Source organism: Zonotrichia leucophrys, chromosome 9 (assembly GCF_028769735.1).
Source record: "Zonotrichia leucophrys gambelii isolate GWCS_2022_RI chromosome 9, RI_Zleu_2.0, whole genome shotgun sequence".
NCBI lineage: Eukaryota > Metazoa > Chordata > Aves > Passeriformes > Passerellidae > Zonotrichia > Zonotrichia leucophrys.
The window spans coordinates 24,057,016-24,074,977 of NC_088179.1; the positions used below are offsets into that span (position 1 = coordinate 24,057,016).

Genomic DNA, 17,962 nt, shown 5'->3' on the forward strand with positions numbered 1-17,962 from the left:
ACGTGACACTCGCACCCCACGTGACCCCGTTGCCATGGCAGCGCCGGGCCGGGGCCTGCGAGGGGGGCCCAGGAAAACGGGAACGTGAAACGTGAAATAAATATAAAAAATGGAAATGGAAACTGTGAAAAACGAAGTTCCGTTTTTTACGTTTAGTAAGCTTTCTAAATTTTTAAGAGGTAAAATTTAAAAAGTTTACTAAAAAGGCAGTAGGAGACAGCAGTAAAGCAAAGGGTTAAAAACAGCCGGGTGCCTGGCCCTCAGCCAAGAGCACGCCTGCTATTCTGCAAACACCCTTTAGTTACCATTTCTATTGTATCGGCCTGCTACACAGCCACAGACCCCCCTGTCACCGTGAGATTTTATGAAAAATCCCTTCACCAGGATTTCTTTTCCTGGGAAGTTGGGAAGCTTCAGCTTCTCCTGTTTTGCTCCTTGGGAATGTGATTTGGAGAATTGTTTATCCAGCATGTGAATTGTTTTTAAATAATGGCCAATCCCAGCCAGCTGTGTCTGGTCTGTCACGGGTTTTTATTCTTCATTCTTGTTCTAGCCTTCTGATATATCCTTTCTTTGGTATAGTTTTAGTATATCATTTTCTTTTAACATAACAATATAAAATAATAAATCAGCATTCTGAAACATGGAGTCAATTCTCATCTCTCACCTTGTCCTGGGGACCCTCACAACACCCAACACCCTCATGCATAGTAAACTTTTCCCCAAACACGTTTACATGTTCTTAACGAGGCACAACCACTTGTGATTTAAGCCAAAAGATTTATTTACCTTTCCAAGGTAATAATAATTTATTCACCTTTTCAAGGTGTAGAAAGCAAAGGGCTGAGTTCACCTCCCAGTCACCCTGTCATGAATTTGGTAAGGAACCATGGAAGAAAGTCAAAACAACCTCTCCAAACATGCAGGTATCATGTTGTGAATCAGTGCAGACTCCTCTGGGACACAAATCACTTCATTTCACTTGGTACGTGTCTGTTCAGAGACCTGCCAAAAGAGAAATGTGATATTACATGAATCATGTTCAACTGCTCCAAACTCCTTTAGGTTCCTTGAAATCTGAGCACCTCAGGTTACCACAGTGGCTGTGAAAAACATGGTCTGAAATTACAGGGATTCCTTGGAAAAGCAGTTGTGCAACCAATTGAAGAGTTTCAGTGACAAACACGAGGATTTCAGTGACAAACTCAAGAGGTTTTCTAAAAATTAGAGAGTTTCAGTGACAAACTCAAGAGTTTCAGTGACAAATTCAAGGGGGTTTGTAAAAACTCGAGGGTTCCAGGGACAAACTCGAGGATTTCTGTGACAAACTCGAGGGTTCCAGTGACAAACTCCAAGGTTTCATTGCCACTTGAGGGAGCTCAAAGATAATTGTCCCTGCAGAGCCCCCTGGAGTTTCCTGATTCCAGGGAGACAATTTCTATCCACAGAACAAACAGATAACTGTGGGGAGCAAAGCTAAATCGAGCCTGGGCTTGTGTTTATCTTGTTCTGTGTAACATCAGGCTCTTTGTCAGAGAGTGAGAAATTACAGCCATACACCCAGAATATTTAACAGGAACAAAAGAAAGTTTTGCATTTGTAAATTCCCAGTATTTGCCTTTCCCCCATCACCTCCACCTTGCCCTTGGCTGGCTGTGATGTTCCTGTGAGCTCACATGCATTGCAGTGAGTGTTTACATCCCAAATAAATGCAGTAGATTGCTATTAAACTGAGGCTTTAGAATGTTGGTTACAGATGCAGTTGCTGCCTCCCCATAAATCAGAGCACTTAAAGTGCCATATGATGCCAAATGCTGTGGTTAGCAGCAGCAGATGGAGGAAATGCTGTGCACAGAACTTTATGGGGGCCATAAAACCCTCGTGGCCTCCCCTCCTTGCCCAGATCAGGTGCAGGGAGCGCTCAGGACAGCAAACACTCCCAGGAAACAAGGAAGAATCTCAGGGTTCAGCTGCTCAGAGGCAGTGCTGCCTTTGGGGAGATGCATCAAACTGCAGTGAAGCAGGAGCTGTGTTCCACATGATTAAACTGACTCCACCATCATTGCCCCATTATCCATTTCCTGAAGGAAAACTCTCATACTTCCCCCCAAAGGATGAGGGATCTGTCATACACAGGCATGCAAACAGTTTTTAACCCCTCCATGTGCTGAGGAATGGGTGTTACAAACCTCTGTGTCTCACTCAAACATGACTGGGTGTTTGTGCAGCATCCCAAGACAAGTCTGACTTGTTCAGAGTGCTGGGAAGAGGCTGAGGAAGCGTTTCTGCCCTCTCTGAGAGCAAAGATCCTGGCTTAAGGAAGCTCCTGTGGCTGGGAGGGATCCAGTGCCACACACACAGCTCCTGCCTCTGCTGAGTGCCACGAGCACAGCTGGGGTGGGTTTGTGGCTCCTGCTGTTAATAGTGCTCAATATTGTTCTGATCCTCCCTGAGATTCACAGCTCCTCCCAAGGGCAGCTGCTGCCGGGCTCCTGCTCCAAAGCCAGCTCAGGTAATGGAGTGAAAAGCCCCCAGGAGCACCATTAATGATGTGCAGCTGCCAAGGCAGCACTTCCAGGAGATTGTTCTGATGTTCCAAACCAGGCTGGACAGGGCTTGGAGCTGCCTGGTCCAGTGGTAGGTGTGGGATGAGATGATTTTAAGGTCCCTTCCCACCCAAACCAGTCTGGGATTCTGTGATTCTGGGAATTCAGAGGGCTGTGGGGACTGTACCTGAATTTCTGGGTAACACTTGAACTTGGCTCCGTGCACAACTTTCCCTTTGTGCCTGTTTTCCTCAGGATACACAAATTCCTGGTGGACCTTAACAGTGCTAAGTTCTAAAAATCCCCAGGTGATTTGGTGGAAATAGTGAACAACAACAGTTCCTGAGAGCCACTGAGCATTTCCATAGTTCATCTTTGAAAAGATGAATGTTTGCCTTCTCAAACATTCACACTTCTTAAAACTCTCATGTTTCTTCCAGCAGGATGGACATGGAGGGTTTCAGGACACGAGGGGTTCCAGGACATGAAGGGTTCCAGGACATGAAGGGTTCCAGGACACGAAGGGTTCCAGGACATGAAGGGTTCCAGGACACGAAGGGTTCCAGGACACGAAGGGTTCCAGGACACGAAGGGTTCCAGGACACGAAGGGTTCCAGGACATGAAGGGTTCCAGGACATGAAGGGTTCCAGGACATGAAGGGTTCCAGGACATGAAGGATTTCAGGACATGAAGGGTTCCAGGACATGAAGGATTTCAGGACATGAAGGGTTCCAGGACATGAAGGATTTCAGGACACGAAGGGTTCCAGGACATGAAGGGTTCCAGGACATGAAGGGTTCCAGGACATGAAGGGTTCCAGGACACGAAGGGTTCCAGGACATGAAGGGTTCCAGGACACGAAGGGTTCCAGGACACGAAGGGTTCCAGGACATGAAGGGTTCCATAGCTCAGCCCTGGAATTTCAGGAGGGAGCTCTGATCCTGACTCAGATGCTGCAGGGTGGTGCCACCCAGGCTCAGTGCCCTGGGAATGAAGGAAGTTCCCACCCTGGCCAAGGGCTCTGCTCCCCTGCCCTGGCTGAAGGCCAAGGAGAGCTCACTGTCCCAGGGCTCCTCATCCTCTGGAGAAGGCAGTGCTGGAATGGGTGCCAGAGGGAGCTGCTCCCTGGCAGTGCATCCCTGCAAGCACAGGAACCCTCCTGTTCCCACAGCCAAGGACCCAGCTCCTCTCCCCAGTCTCCTGCAGGCCCTCTCAGCTCTGTTCTCTCCCTCAGTTCCTCCATTCCCAGGCACATCTCCTGCTCTTGTCCTGCCCAAGGCTGAGCATTTCTGCACATCCAGCAGCTCCTCCTCAGGCATTTCCTCTGCCCTGAACTCTGCTGGAGCCTTTCCAAGACCTGCCTGAGGTGGGCTGGAATTCTTCCCTTCTCTCTGCTGCAGCCTGGAGAACTTTCCAAGCAAACAGCTTCGATTCAGTGGCCCTGTTGTTCCCTGAGCTTGAATTCCTTTGATGATACACCTGATCCCTCACTTTCAATTCATTCCTCCCCTCAGTGGAATTCCTTCTCACCAGCTCTCCCAGGCCTTGGAGCTGAGGAAATTCAAGTAAATTCTATCCCTGTAGTTGACATGGCTATGTTAAATATTCTCACTGGGTTGAGACGGTTTAAAATAAAACCAAAAATGAAAAATCACAATTATTCCAATAATCCTGAGTCATCTCCACATATCCAGCCTTATCTCTGAGTATGAGGCTTTGCTTCATAACCCAGGAAAGTGATACCACGGGGAAAAAAAATACAGAAAGCTCTAATTTTGAGGAAAAGAGAAAGGGTGGGAAAGGGGGAGCATAATAATTTCCTTATAGGCAAAGAATTGGAAACAAGCTGGAGAGGGGAGGAAAAAAGCATTTCACAAACTGATAATTCAAATTAGAGGATAAGAAATTCTGCCTAAGTATTTGTTAAAGTAAGGGGCTGGAGAGTGAGGTGAAATGCAATTTTCTTTTTCATTTCCTTCAAAGAGTGAATGAGAAATTATTCTGCACAGCAAGAAAAAAAATCCCTTGTGATCTAATTCTGAAAATATATTGTTTCCTTTAGAAGCATCTTGCTCAACACTTGATTTCACAGTTTCACTGACAGATTACAATTCTTTGCATTTTTATATCCCTGACCTCCCCACCTTGTGGTTTCCCAGTGCAAACAATTTCCTCAGTATCATTCATGGCCTGGCAGAAGGAAACGAGAGTTGTTCCCCATAACTGACAAGTGAATAAATCCAGGTGAGTAACTGGAATACTCCCCTCACCTTTCCTGGCACCACAGCCAGCTCATCCCCCTCAGGAAACGTGAAGGGAGTTATTCCTAACCCAGAGTGTCAAGGAAAGGCCATTCCAGCTTCCCTGGCTTGGAAAATCTGTCATTTCTTAGGGAGCTCCAGGACCCACCTTCCTCCCTCAAGGCAGGGAAATGGTGCTGGGCTTTCACCACCTGGCTCTGAGCTGCTCCTGGGCTCCACATGTCCTTGAAAAGGAGGAGAAGAACAGAATTCCTTGAAAACAACCTGGTTTGAGCAGAGGGAAATGAGTAAAGCAAGTTCTAGATGGTTTTAGTGGAAGTCGTGCTGTGCTGGGAGAACCTTTCCCTCACAGCTTGGTTTATTTCTGTATTCACCTTTTCCATTTAGGCAAATCCTGAATTCCACCCACCCCTTACCAGCAGCACAAGGAACTGATCCCAGAGATGTGGGGGGCACATGGGATTTCACCTCTCCCTGCTTCCAGTGGGAACAACATTCCCATTGATATTAATATTTAAATGACTGAATTGCACATATAAACCAAATTCTCCTTGCATGGGGTAGGAAATCCCACCATGCTGACCTGGCATGGACAGCTCCTGTGGAATCTGCTTTGGTTACACTCAGAGGAACTGGAACCCTTTTGAACAACAAGTTCTTTGTCCTTTTAGAATCATCCCAGAATCCCTAAGGTTGGAAAAGGCCTCCAGGACCATCAGTGCAGCTGCTAACCCAGCACTAAATCACATTCTCAGGATTTTTAAACACTTCATGGATGGGGACTCCACCACTCCTCACATGGCAACCAGGAGATGAAGTCAGATTAGAAGAAATTGGAGAGAAAATAAATGAAGTTTTCTTTTTCTCTCTTATCTGGAAGGCAAATACAGCTTTTGGGTTGTTTTTTTTTTTTTCCCCTGGAAATTTGAGATCCACAACCACAAAGCATTCATAGAAAATCAGCTCTAAGTTCAAATATCTGACATCTGACAACAAGCGCCAAGGGCAAGGCTCTGGAAAGCGATAGGGAATGGAAAATGGGGAGGGAAAACTGAACTCAGGAAAGGGAACAGATAAAAATCCTGCTTTAGAGAGCCAGGCCAAGTAAGGACATCCCATCCTGCAGCTGGAGTGTTTGCTTCCTTGTGTGAGCTTGCTGGCAAAGCCTGAGCTCACCCTTCTTATGTTGCACCCCAACAATGGGAGCTCTGGGGCAGCCTTGGCTGCAGCAGCCCCGGCTGAGCTCCCTGGATCCAGCTGACATGAGCCCTCTGGGAAAGGACCTCGTTCCTTGGGGACTGATTGCACCCCTGGGCTCTGCCCAAGCCTGGTGACCGCTGGGGGGTTTGCCTTGGCTCCCCTGAGTTTACATGCCCACCAAACGAGGGGAAACAACTGCTGAGGGCTTTTATAGCTGCTTGAAATCTGATTGCTGCAGGGAATGAGAGCCAGCAGATGCACGGGAGATAAGGGCTGGGAGGAGCACTCTGAGCCCTGCTCTGCTGCTGGGGAGGGGGGATGGCAGCACCCCCAAACTCAGATCCCAGCTCTGACACTCAGGGGTCCAAATCTGCATCCTCAGGAATCCAAACCCTTCTTTTCCAAAGTCACTTCACCAAAGTCACTCTGCAAATTGCTCATAATTCATCAGCTTTGTATCATTTTTTGTTTGGAATTCACATGTTAAGTTTTCCTTTTAAGGCTGCCTGTTCCTTCCCTGCTGAGCATTCCTGCCTCCAGCCCGAGCTGTCCCAACATCATTTCAGCTTCTACTCCTCACATTCCCAGCCCATTTTGCTGCACTTTCTGCTCACCAAGCAAAACTGGAGCTTTTCATAAGCTTCTTACAGTGACACCTGAAAGAGCAGTGCTGCTGTCAGCACATTCCCAGCCTTTCCTCCCTGGGAATATTTCCCAGAGCCGGCCTCACACCCTGTGTGCCCCAGAGGAAAAGTGATTTCCCCACCAGGCTGGAGGGCTGGGATTCTCAGGGAGTTGCACCCAGCAGAAAATGCCTGAGAGTGGCTGTGGGTGGTGTCCAGCAGCTCCTCCCTTGTGACCCAGCAACCTTCCCCAAACACCGAGTGCTTCCAGGAAATGGGAAACAAACACAAATCCCTCGGGATTGGGAAGAGGGCCTGGATGAGTCACTGCCCTCCATAGACTTCTTCAAGGAAATGAGGAAAAATAAATGAGTTCCAGACAGCACAACTGGCTCCCTGGGGCCTTGGCTGGGGTCTGTCCTGCAGCCACAGCATCCCAGTCCCCATGGATGCAGTGCCTGGCCCGGTCCCACTTTGGGGCTGGAAGAAAAGCACCAGCAATCAGCTCTGCTGACACAGCAGCCTGCGGTGGATCTGCAAGGAAACCTTTGTGCTGCTGCAATGCCCTCCTGGTTGCTTTGTGCACTCTGCAAACAGATTTGGCAAGCAGGCATTGTTACCCTGGGATCCTCCTGCAGGGTTTATTCAGGGTGTTTAATACCTGCCACAGCCATCCTGCATTTCTCTGAGCTGGCTCTAAATGCTGGCCCTGAAGTGACAATTTATTGTTGGTTCTGTTGGCTCAGGATAAGCCTCAAAGCCAATAATGGGTATTAAAGTGCCACTCCCAAAGTGTCCCATTCCCAAAGTGTCCCACTCCCAAAGTGTCCCAGTCCCAAAGTGTCCCACTCCCAAAGTGTCCCACTCCCAAAGTGTCCCTGTCCCAAAGTGTCCCATTCCCAAAGTGTCCCACTCCTAAAGTGTCCCACTCCCAAAGTGTCCCACTCCCAAAGTGTCCCACCCCCAAAATGTCCCATTCCCAAAGCGTCCCTGTCCCAAAGCGTCCCACTCCCAAAGCGTCCCACTCCCAAAGCGTCCCACTCCCAAAGTCCCCCACTCCCAAAGTGTCACATTCCCAAAGTGTCCCATTCCCAAAGTGTCCCATTCCCAAAGTGTCCCACTCCCAAAGTGCCCACTCCCAAAGTGTCACATTCCCAAAGTGTCCCTGTCCCAAAGTGTCCCACTCCCAAAGTGTCCCACTCCCAAAGTGTCCCTGTCCCAAAGTGTCCCACTCCCAAAGTGTCCCACTCCCAAAGTGTCCCACTCCCAAAGTGTCCCTGTCCCAAAGTGTCCCTGTCCCAGAGTGTCCCACTCCCAAAGTGTCCCACTCCCAAAGTGTCCCAGTCCCAAAATGTCCCAATCCCAAAGTGTCCCACTCCTAAAGTGTCCCATTCCCAAAGTGTCCCTGTCCCAAAGCGTCCCACTCCCAAAGTGTCCCGCTCCCAAAGTGTCCCACTCCCAAAGTGTCCCACTCCCAAAGTGTCCCACTCCCAAAGCGTCCCATTCCCAAAGCGTCCCATTCCCAAAGCGTCCCACTCCCAAAGCGTCCCTCTCCCAAAGTGTCCCACTCCCAAAGTGTCCCACTCCCAAAGTGTCCCACTCCCAAAGTGTCCCACTCCCAGAGTGTCCCACTCCCAAAGTGTCCCACTCCCAAAGTGTCCCACTCCCAAAGTGTCCCGCTCCCAAAGTGTCCCGCTCCCAAAGTGTCCCATTCCTAAAGTGTCCCACTCCCAAAGCGTCCCATTCCCAAAGCGTCCCATTCCCAAAGCGTCCCACTCCCAAAGTGTCACATTCCCAAAGCGTCCCTGTCCCAAAGCGTCCCATTCCCAAAGTGTCCCACTCCCAAAGCGTCCCACTCCCAAAGTGTCCCACTCCCAAAGTGTCCCACTCCCAAAGTGTCCCACTCCCAGAGTGTCCCACTCCCAAAGTGTCCCAGTCCCAAAGTGTCCCACTCCCAAAGTGTCCCACTCCCAAAGTGTCCCACTCCCAAAGTGTCCCACTCCCAAAGTGTCCCACTCCCAAAGTGTCCCTCTCCCAAAGTGTCCCACTCCCAAAGTGTCCCACTCCCAAAGTGTCCCAGTCCCAAAGTGTCCCACTCCTAAAGTGTCCCACTCCTAAAGTGTCCCACTCCCAAAGTGTCCCACTCCCAAAGTGTCCCAGTCCCAAAGTGTCCCACTCCCAAAGTGTCCCACTCCCAAAGTGTCCCACTCCCAAAGTGTCCCTGTCCCAAAGTGTCCCTGTCCCAAAGTGTCCCCCTCCCAAAGTGTCCCCCCCCAGGGCTTGGGGATGCTCCTGTGGTTGTTCCCATCACCTCTCAGCTGAGGGATAAGCCAGCAAAACCAGATAAAATGTCTGCAATTCCTGTTCTGATCAACAGCTGGGAAGGTGCCTGAGCCCCCAGGCACTGCTGGCTCCATAACCGGGCTCTCTTTGGGTGGGAATCATGGAATGGTTTGGGATGGAAGGGCCTTAAAGCTCCTCCAGCCCCACCCGGCCATGGCAGGGACACCTCCCACTGGCCCAGTGTCCAGCCTGGCCTTGGGCACTGCCAGGGATGCAGGGGCAGCCCCAGCTGCTCTGGGAATCCCAACCCTGCCACCCTCAGAGGGAGCAATTCCTTCCCAAGATCCCATCTAATTCTCTCCTCCATTAGTTTAAAGCCATTCCCCCTTGTCCTGGCACTCCAGGTCCCTGTCCAAGGTCCCTCTGCAGCTCTTTCAGGCTCCCTTTAGGTCTTGGAAGGCTCCAGTTAAATCCCTTTAGGTCCTGGAATTCCCAATTAAATCTCCCCAGATCTTTCTCTTCTCCAGGCTGGACACCCCCAACCTTCAGGCAATAGTCTGAGAAAAGTCTCCTGCAGCCAACTGCAGAAAAATGCACAACTATCCAACAGCTTCTCAAATTCTGCATTTTTAGTTAATTAAATAAATTGATCAGGGAACCCAAATTGCTTTATGAGCAAGACTGACCTGAACCAGACTCTCCTAAACTCCTGCCCCTTCCTTGCTTTGGAAAGGAAACACAGCAAATGGAAAGATGGAAACACAGCAAAAATAAAAGAAGGAAGAATTGATTTGGTTTGATTTTGGTATTGATCTTCTACCCCCTGACATTTCTTTGAACACACAACCTATTTCTGTTACCTCCTCCAGCTCACTGAAACCTTCTCAGACTGCAGTGATGGCACCTCCTGAGCCAGGCTTCTCTTGCTCTGTGTCAGAATTGTTTTCTGTTCCACTCACAATGAGCAATGAGATCATTCCTGCCAAAACTCTGGGTGAGTTCAGCACAGGTGCTGTGACTCTTCCCCTGGGACTGCCAGGCATTTCCTCCCCAGCCATGTGAAATATTAACATCACTCCCCTCCCTTTGAAGAGTCTGGCTAAGAAATGGCAAATCAAACCTGAATCAAATTCGGGTATGAATGAGGTACCTCTGAAACCCTGCCATCACCACAAATATGGAAAGCTGATCATCAGAGTTAAGAAGGCTGGAAAAACAATTCATTAACAATAAATCTCTGACCTTTGGAGCTGTTGGAATCAGTGTGAGTCCCCCGGCAGCAGGAAAGGATCCTGAGGTTCCCTGTGCCTCCCAACGGTGTCCCTGCAATCCAGGAGTTTTCCATGGTCACCATTCCCGTGGGGCAGAGGCTCTGGAGCCAGAGGATCCAGCAGGGCAGGGAGAAGGGCTCTGTGCTGATGGAGCATTTCCCATCATTGTGCTGGAAATACCCTCAGCACTCACTCCCCTCCATTGTTCTCCTCTGGAACCGAGGGCAGCCAGGATGAGGGAAAAAAGGAAACCAAAATGTCAACACAGGTTGGAGCTTTCTGCAGGGAAACTCTGCAAAGGCTTGCACAGAAAAAAGGGAAAGTTCTCCCTTTTTCCTCTATGTAAGAATTTCCCTTAAACTTTCTCTATTTGTTTGGACAATTAAACACTCAATTAAAAACCCTTTCAGAGGGAAAGGTGGATGATATCAGGGATTCACCCACAATATCACTTCAATCATGGGTTACATCTCTCTCATTAAATACATGTATATGTTGATTTATAATTTATATAGATGTGGCACTGTGGTGTTTGTCAACACATCACCAATTTGAAGAGACCTATATTTAATAAAAAATTATAGCACCAGGCTCTTAACTGGCAGCAAATTATTTAATCTGGGATAATTTCATCAATTTCATCCATACAAATAGTTCGGCACACTCTGTAACACCAATACCTGGAAGAATAAAATTCCACAATTCTGGCCCCATCGCAGAGAGGAGTGACAGGGCTGAGCTCACCATGCCCTGTGCTCACCATGCCCTGTGCTCACCATGCCCTGAGGGATGCACCAGAAATGCTGCCAGGGGCACCCAGGTTTGCTGGTTTTCCTGTCAAGTGAGAGTTTGCAGGAGAGACAGCAAAAGAAACTGGGAACAGTTCATGTCTCAATGTCTATTTAATGTCTAAATGGTGGCTCTGGCTTGGAAAATGGGCCTTTGGTACCTTCAGATGTTCACAGAATCATGGAACTCCAGACTGGATGGGTTGGAAGGGGCATTAAATCTGTCATTCCCAGCCCTGGCATGGCAGGGACACCTCCCTCTGTCCTAGGTGCTCCAGCCTGGCCTTGGCACTGCCAGGGATCCAGGGGCAGCCCCAGCTGCTCTGGGAATCCATCCCAGCCCTTCCCCACCCTCCCAGGGAGGGATTTGGGTTATAAAACCATGTCCAGGATGAGTTAATTAAATTTTTTTTTCCAAAGAAAAATGCCTCCAGAGTTGTGGAATTTTATTCTGTGCCCTCTCCACAAGCTGCTCCTGGGGCCTGGCATGTCTGGAAGTCCCTTGGGCAGCTGCTGGATGGATCAAAGCACGCTGAGCTCACAGCTCTCACCCTTCCCTTGGAGCTTGTACAGGATCAACACTGGCCGGGCACTCCACACTCATGAAAAGCACCACACTGCCCACACTGAGCTTTGGAAAAGCTGAGATTTCACCAGATTTTTACATCCAAATGTTCAGCTGGGCTCCCCCATCCTCCTGCTGGTTAAGGCTGTGGAGAAATAAACACAGTGGTGCTGATACATTTCTTGAGGAAACAAGGCCATGTTTGTCCAAACACCGTGACTAATCCAGGGAAAAAGATCCTTTTCTCAGAAGTTCTGGGAACACACAGTGATGCAGAACAGAACAAAGGAGGAGTTATTGCTAATCACAACCAAGAAAATGAGATTATTGTGAGGTAATTCACTGATCAAAGTGAGATGAGAGAAACCAAACCACGCATCAGTATGGAAATGAGATTTTATATACATTAATTACTTAAAGAACTGCACATAGTTGCTCTGTTTTAATTCCATGTCCATCTAATACTCAGACTAAAATGCAATCCTGGTTGATTTTTAAGTCCCAGGAGCGGTGCCTACAATAACCAAATATGAACTTTGCAGTACAGACGAATCACAATGTGGATTTGGATTTGTTCTGTGAAATAATTGTAGGGGTTCCTGAAGACTAACCTGCCTTTCCTGCTGTCAGGGTGCTCAGCCTGCTTCAATCACCTGGTTACTGGAAATCCTGCAGAAGAGTGAAATTAAAAACCTGCAAACTGTCATCACACACTTTATAGGGTGAGCTGAAAATTGGGTAATAGAATCCCAGAATCATTAAGGCTGGAAAAGATCTCCAACATCATCAAGTTCAATGAATAATTCCATGAGTAATTTATGTATCTACTGACATAAATACAGGCTTAAGTGTTTAACTTTGAGCAAACCTTTAAAAAACCTAAGTACAAAATTTGTATGTGAAGATAAAATGCCTCATTTAAGTTAATTAATCTCCCTGCAACACAAATTCTTCTTACAGCAGAATTAACAATAAATTCTACCTGTTTTCCACTCTAAATAACATCCCCAGCTCCTCAAGGAAGGTCTCAATGAGGAATTTTTTGTGCTTTATTTTGTCTAAGAGCTGTTAACAATTCTGAAATCAATAATGTTGGGATCCCCTTTGGGGTGTGCCCAGAGCAGTGGCAGTGCAGGGCTGTCCCCACAGGGGTTTCTGTCCCTTCTGGGTTTTGATGAAAGGAACCTCGGAGCTCAGCATCCCCAGCTCCTGGAAAGGGGCACAGAGAGGGGACAGAGAGGGGACCATGAGGAGGAGATGGAAAATTCCTTTTTCTGAGGGGCCACTGCCACCTTGCAGAGAGGGGTGGCTGCTGAGACAGTGCTGGGGAATTTTGGTGAGAATCCCTGTGCTGTCCTCACCTTGTTCCAAACATCCCTGAGGCATCCCCCCCTTGCTGTGCAAATATTTAATGCCTTCTCCAAACATTGTGCAACCAAACACCTCCCAAGTTATTGTGCTGTTGCAGCCCTTTCACAGGGACGTGCACTGAATCTTTACAGAATCAGTGTCACAAAGTCAGCATTACAAGGGGACTTTTGTTGCTGTCAGGTGAGTAAATGTTAGCCTCAAACAAATTAAAGTTTTGTGGGGTGAGGGGTTGTGCCTTCACATCCATCACCTGCCAGCAATTCCACCTGGGCAGTGCTGGAGGCTTCATTGCAGATTCCCATCTTTTAGGGATCTGCCCAAACATCTCTGGAGAGGCAGAAGTGCTGCAAGAGCTGTCCAACAACCAAACATCCCAGCTGAGCTCCCCTGTGACAGCCAGCAAGCACTCCAAAAGGCAAATATTCCCCTCAGCAGCTCAGCTCCAAAGGGCTGCTTTAATTATGTTTGTTTTTAAACAGGCCTGAGCATGATCCCACACGCTTTTGTTACAGTTTCACGAGGCAACACGGTGATTTCAGGTTATTAACAGGGATTATTTACTGCCCATGTTTATTCCTGGCTCTGGGTGATGGCAGCTCACTGGCCATGGAAGGGATTTGTTTGTCTGGAAAGGTTTCTCTGTTCCAGAACAGCTCCAGGATTCAAAGGCAATTATCCCAGAGAGGTTTGCCAATGTTCTGTATCACGGTGATCATCTGCAATGATTGACTCCCTGTTTATAACCCATGTCCTCTCACTTTCCTGGGTAAGGTCGTGGCAGATTCATTCCAACTTCCTTGCAAAACAACTTTTGGGGAAGTGCAGTAAAAGAGGATCCTGTAAATGCTGACGTGCTTGGAGTTTCTGAGCTTCTCTGTTTCACTGGGTTCACCAGGGGATTTTTCTGTGTGGGAATGTCTGACACTGCAGAAGTGTTGGTTTGAGACAGTAAAAACCCCAAACTGAATGAAATGGGGCACTGAAGGTGACTTCACACCATGAAGCTTCAGGCAACAGCAGCAGAAGTGCTGGTGGATAATTCACTGGGAAAGTGGGAACAGCAGCTAAGAGAGCTCAGAAACTTCCTGGTGCCATTTCAGATGTGCAGGACCTTGGCACACATTTTAAACCCAACATAAAAACACACAAAATAATGCAAACAGCATCAATGAGCTTGGTTTTGGCCAGAAGGTGTTACCAGACCTTCCTGGCTGACTTAAATATTGTCCCTTAAAAGTCAAGTGCTGGGGTCACCTAATTATGGCCTTCTGGTACCTGAAAGGAGCTACAGGAAAGATGGACAATTTGCAAGGGCCTGGAGTGACAGAACTGCTGCTGACACAAAATACAAATATTTCTTAAAAAAAAAATCTTATTTGTGATTTAAAACTAATCAGAAGCCTTCAAACCCAAATTTTCCTGGAAAAAATGAGCCTCACTAAATCAATACCCATATTTTATTCCTATAGGTAAGGTCAGTCCAGTAATGCATTAAAAGGTGACCAATTCATGGTTTAGCCAGCAAAATATTTGGAGAGTCATTAAAAACAAATTCTTGGGATTAATTATTGAGACTAAATCCCAAATCAGTTAAAATCAAGTAACAGAACTTGTTCATAACTACAACAAGATGGTGAAGTTAAAACTGGAAAAGTTGCACAACCAAATAAAGTGAGTTTTGTCCAATTTCACTGTATTAAATTACAGACAGCTGGTAATGATTGTGAGCCAGTGAGGTCTGGTGTATACAGGGGATATAGAAATCGCCTCCAAATATGAAACTAATTAGGGATAATTGGCACTAAACAAGCACTTGATGTATGAAAAAGGAAAATGCAAACCTCAGAATGCTTTTCAGAGCCACTGCCTGCACCAAGCCTCGCTTCCAGCTCCAGAGGGTCCAAGTCAGCTGTGGCAGAAGTGTGATGCAAACCTTGGGAGCTTCCCAGAATGTCCTGGCTCCTGCAGGGGGTGGAGAAGGGGACAGGGAGAGAGCTCTGTGAGATGGAGCTGGCACCAGCTCTGCCCTCCTTGGGCTGCAGCAAAGGATGTGGGATGAGAGGGGAAAATACTGCCAAGGACAAAACCTACCTGCACCACATTCTAATTAACCAGAATACACAGAATCATGGAATGGTGTGGGTTGGAAGGACCTTAAAGCCCATCCAGCCCCACCCCAGCCATGGCAGGGACACCTCCCAGTGTCCCAGCTGCTCCAAGCTCCAGTGTCCAGCCTGGCCTTGGCACTGCCAGGGATCCAAGGGCAGCCACAGCTGTGCCAGGGCCTGCCCACCCTCTCAGGGAATTCCCAATCTCCCACCCATCCCTGCCCTCTGGCAGTGGGAACCATTCCCTGTGTGCTGTCCCTCCATCCCTTGGAAATAGTCCCACTCCATCCTTCCTGTAGCCCCTTCAGAGGAGGCCTCAGCGAGGTCACCCCAAAGCTCCTCCAGGCTGAGCAATCCCAGCTCTCCAGCCTTTCCTCCCAGCAGATCCGTGCCTCTGATCCTCCTCGGGACTCGCTCCAGCAGTGGATGCATCCCCCAGGGCAGGCAATTCCCCTCAGCTCCTCTGGTTCAGCTCTGACACACGGCACAGCTTCATTTCACCAAAGAGCCTGAAGCAGCCTTGGCTCTTGGAGGATGCACTTCCAGCTTGTAAGGGTCCAAAACCCTCAGAACTTAACGGAAATACATTTCCTAAATGTTGTGGAAGCACAAAACCTTGTGCTTGTACACATTTACAAACATGCCCCAGCCTTGACCTGGACCTGTTCAGCGCATGAACTTTTGTTTTTCCCAAGTCAAACTGTTTTGTAAATTCAGATGAAGGGCAGATTACGGCAGGGTAGGGAACTGCCCTGCGATTGTCCCTGCTGTGTCACAGGGCTCAGTGTCCTTGTCACTCTGGAGGAAGGGAACTGCCCTGTCACTGGGACAGCAGGAAAAGGAGGAGAAGGCGAGGGGGAAGGAAGCGCATCCAGAGTCAGGGATGGGGGCCCAGGGCTCGGCTCTGAGCCTGGCAGGCTCCTTGTGACAAACCTTAGAGCCTTTTACCTTTGTTTATCAAACTCCCCCAGCATGGAAGGCACCGAGGCTGTGAGTGTGAAACCCCCGCGCAGGGCGGGTTTATCTCCTTCCCTGGGCAGCGTGAGCAGGAGCAGCTCCCTCCCCACCGCACCCTGCCGACATCCTGCACCAAAGGCTCCTCACCGGCCATCCCCGCTCGCCTGGCCCTGATCGGCGCTTCCTGCGCTCCCACGGCATTCTCGGCGCCCGTCCCACGCCCAGCGCGCTGCAGGAAGGGCAGGACGGGGACAGAGGGACACGAATGGCACTGCCGCGCCCCTGCCAGGGCCAGGAGGGCAGGCAGCCCCGGGATCCCAGCCTGAACGGGGCATCAGCGCTGCCCCCTCTGCGCGGATAAACGAGAAAATGTTGGTGTCTTCCAGAAAAGTACTGGAGACAAACATGGCATGTGTCCCAGTAAGGAAAATATCATCCTTCAGCTGGCCTTGGCACCAGCAGGGACACCTTCCACTAGTCCAGGTTGTTCCAAGCCCCCTCCAGCCTGGCACGAAAAGATACAAACCGTTAATTACAGAATCTGTTTCAGCAGGGAAAATAATAATCAATGAATTCAGGAAAGTTAGCTGGGTGGTATAAAAAACTGTAATAAAGAATTATATAGGTTATACCTATATAATATATATATAGGTATATACCTATACCTATATATTATATAGGTATAACCTTTATTATATAGTAATAAAGGTTATACCTTTACTGTAATAACTCTTGCCCTCACTTAGGAAAGCCTCAGAAACACTAAACTTCCAGTTCTGTGAAAAAGCATTCCAGTAATAAAAAGAGACTTTAAGCTCCACAGGAGACAGTTAGAGTCCTTAAGCAGAGTTTTGATTTAGTTTTGATTTACTTCTCTGAGGTCCCAACCCTGAAACCTGCCCCAATACTCATGCAGAGCACAAAAATAGATTCCCAGCTGCACATACAAACCCCAGTCTGCTGGGATGGTAATAGAGCAGGTCATTAAAAATCAGCTTTTTTAACACAGGAAGTGCTGCAGCCTTTTACATTTTACCACATTCAGTCTCTCCAAAGGAGATGCTTCCAGGAGGAGCAAGGCAACAAGCCCACTTGTATCCCAAACATCATTTTAAGGGAATCTGGCTGCTCTCTTGTTGATTTTCTTCATGTTACCAAGACATGACTGTACTGGTTCCAAAAACTTCACTAAGTGAGATTTATCCCAGAGATGAATGCTTCTTGTGCATTGTGTTTGGAATATTTCAGCTGTGTCCCAGGCAAAGCGTGCCATGGTCTGAGTAAGGCTCTGGACTTTTGGGAGGTGTTGAGTTGTGGTAACACTGAGAAGGAGCTAAGTTGTGTTTTTGCAACCATTACCTGTGTGTGCTCTGATCTGTGTCAGGATTGCACATCTGGCTCGAGCTGCAGGCTCCCTTCAGACAAATCCTGTGACCCTCAGTGCCCCTGGCTCCCCTCAGAACCCCTGGTCCTGCTCAAGTTCCAGCATCTTTCAGGTCCCCCTGACTCCCAACCCTCCTTGAGTACCCCCTGTCCCCCTCACATCCTCTCAGATCCCCTGATCCCCCCTCTTGGCTTCCCTTAGGGCCCCTCAAATCCCCTGGTCCCTCTCAAGTCCCCTTGGCTGCCCTCCAAGTCCTTAGTCCCCCTAAAATCCTCCTGGTTCCTCTCAGAACCCCTGGTCCCCATCAAGTGCCCCAGGCTCCCCTCAGTATTGACACCCCTTAAATTCCTCTGGCTCCTCTTGGAAGTCTCAGACCCCCTCAAATTCCCCAGCTCCCTTCAGCACCTGACACCCCTTAAATTCCCCAGGCTCCCCTCAGAAACCTCAGACGCCCTCAAATTCCCCGGCTTCCCTCGGAAGTCTCAAACCCCACTGGCTCCCCTCAATACCCCGGTCCCTCTCAAGCCCCCCAGCATCCTCAACCCTCCGGGTCCCCAGAACGTCCCCGTTGCCCTCAAGCCCCCGGTTCCCCCCAGCCCGCGGG

At 48.8% G+C, this 17,962-nt stretch overlaps 1 long non-coding RNA gene across 1 annotated transcript; it reads right to left on the bottom strand.

Moving 5' to 3' along the window:
• Positions 1-18: 18 nt before the first annotated feature.
• Positions 19-16,462, bottom strand: LOC135451561 (uncharacterized). Its single transcript, XR_010441357.1, has 8 exons — positions 16,122-16,462; positions 14,751-14,871; positions 12,150-12,207; positions 11,525-11,683; positions 10,157-10,397; positions 4,957-5,032; positions 818-1,005; positions 19-55 (listed from the first exon to the last, which is right to left on the bottom strand). It is a non-coding gene; the product is annotated as an uncharacterized LOC135451561 (long non-coding RNA).
• Positions 16,463-17,962: the final 1,500 nt, after the last annotated feature.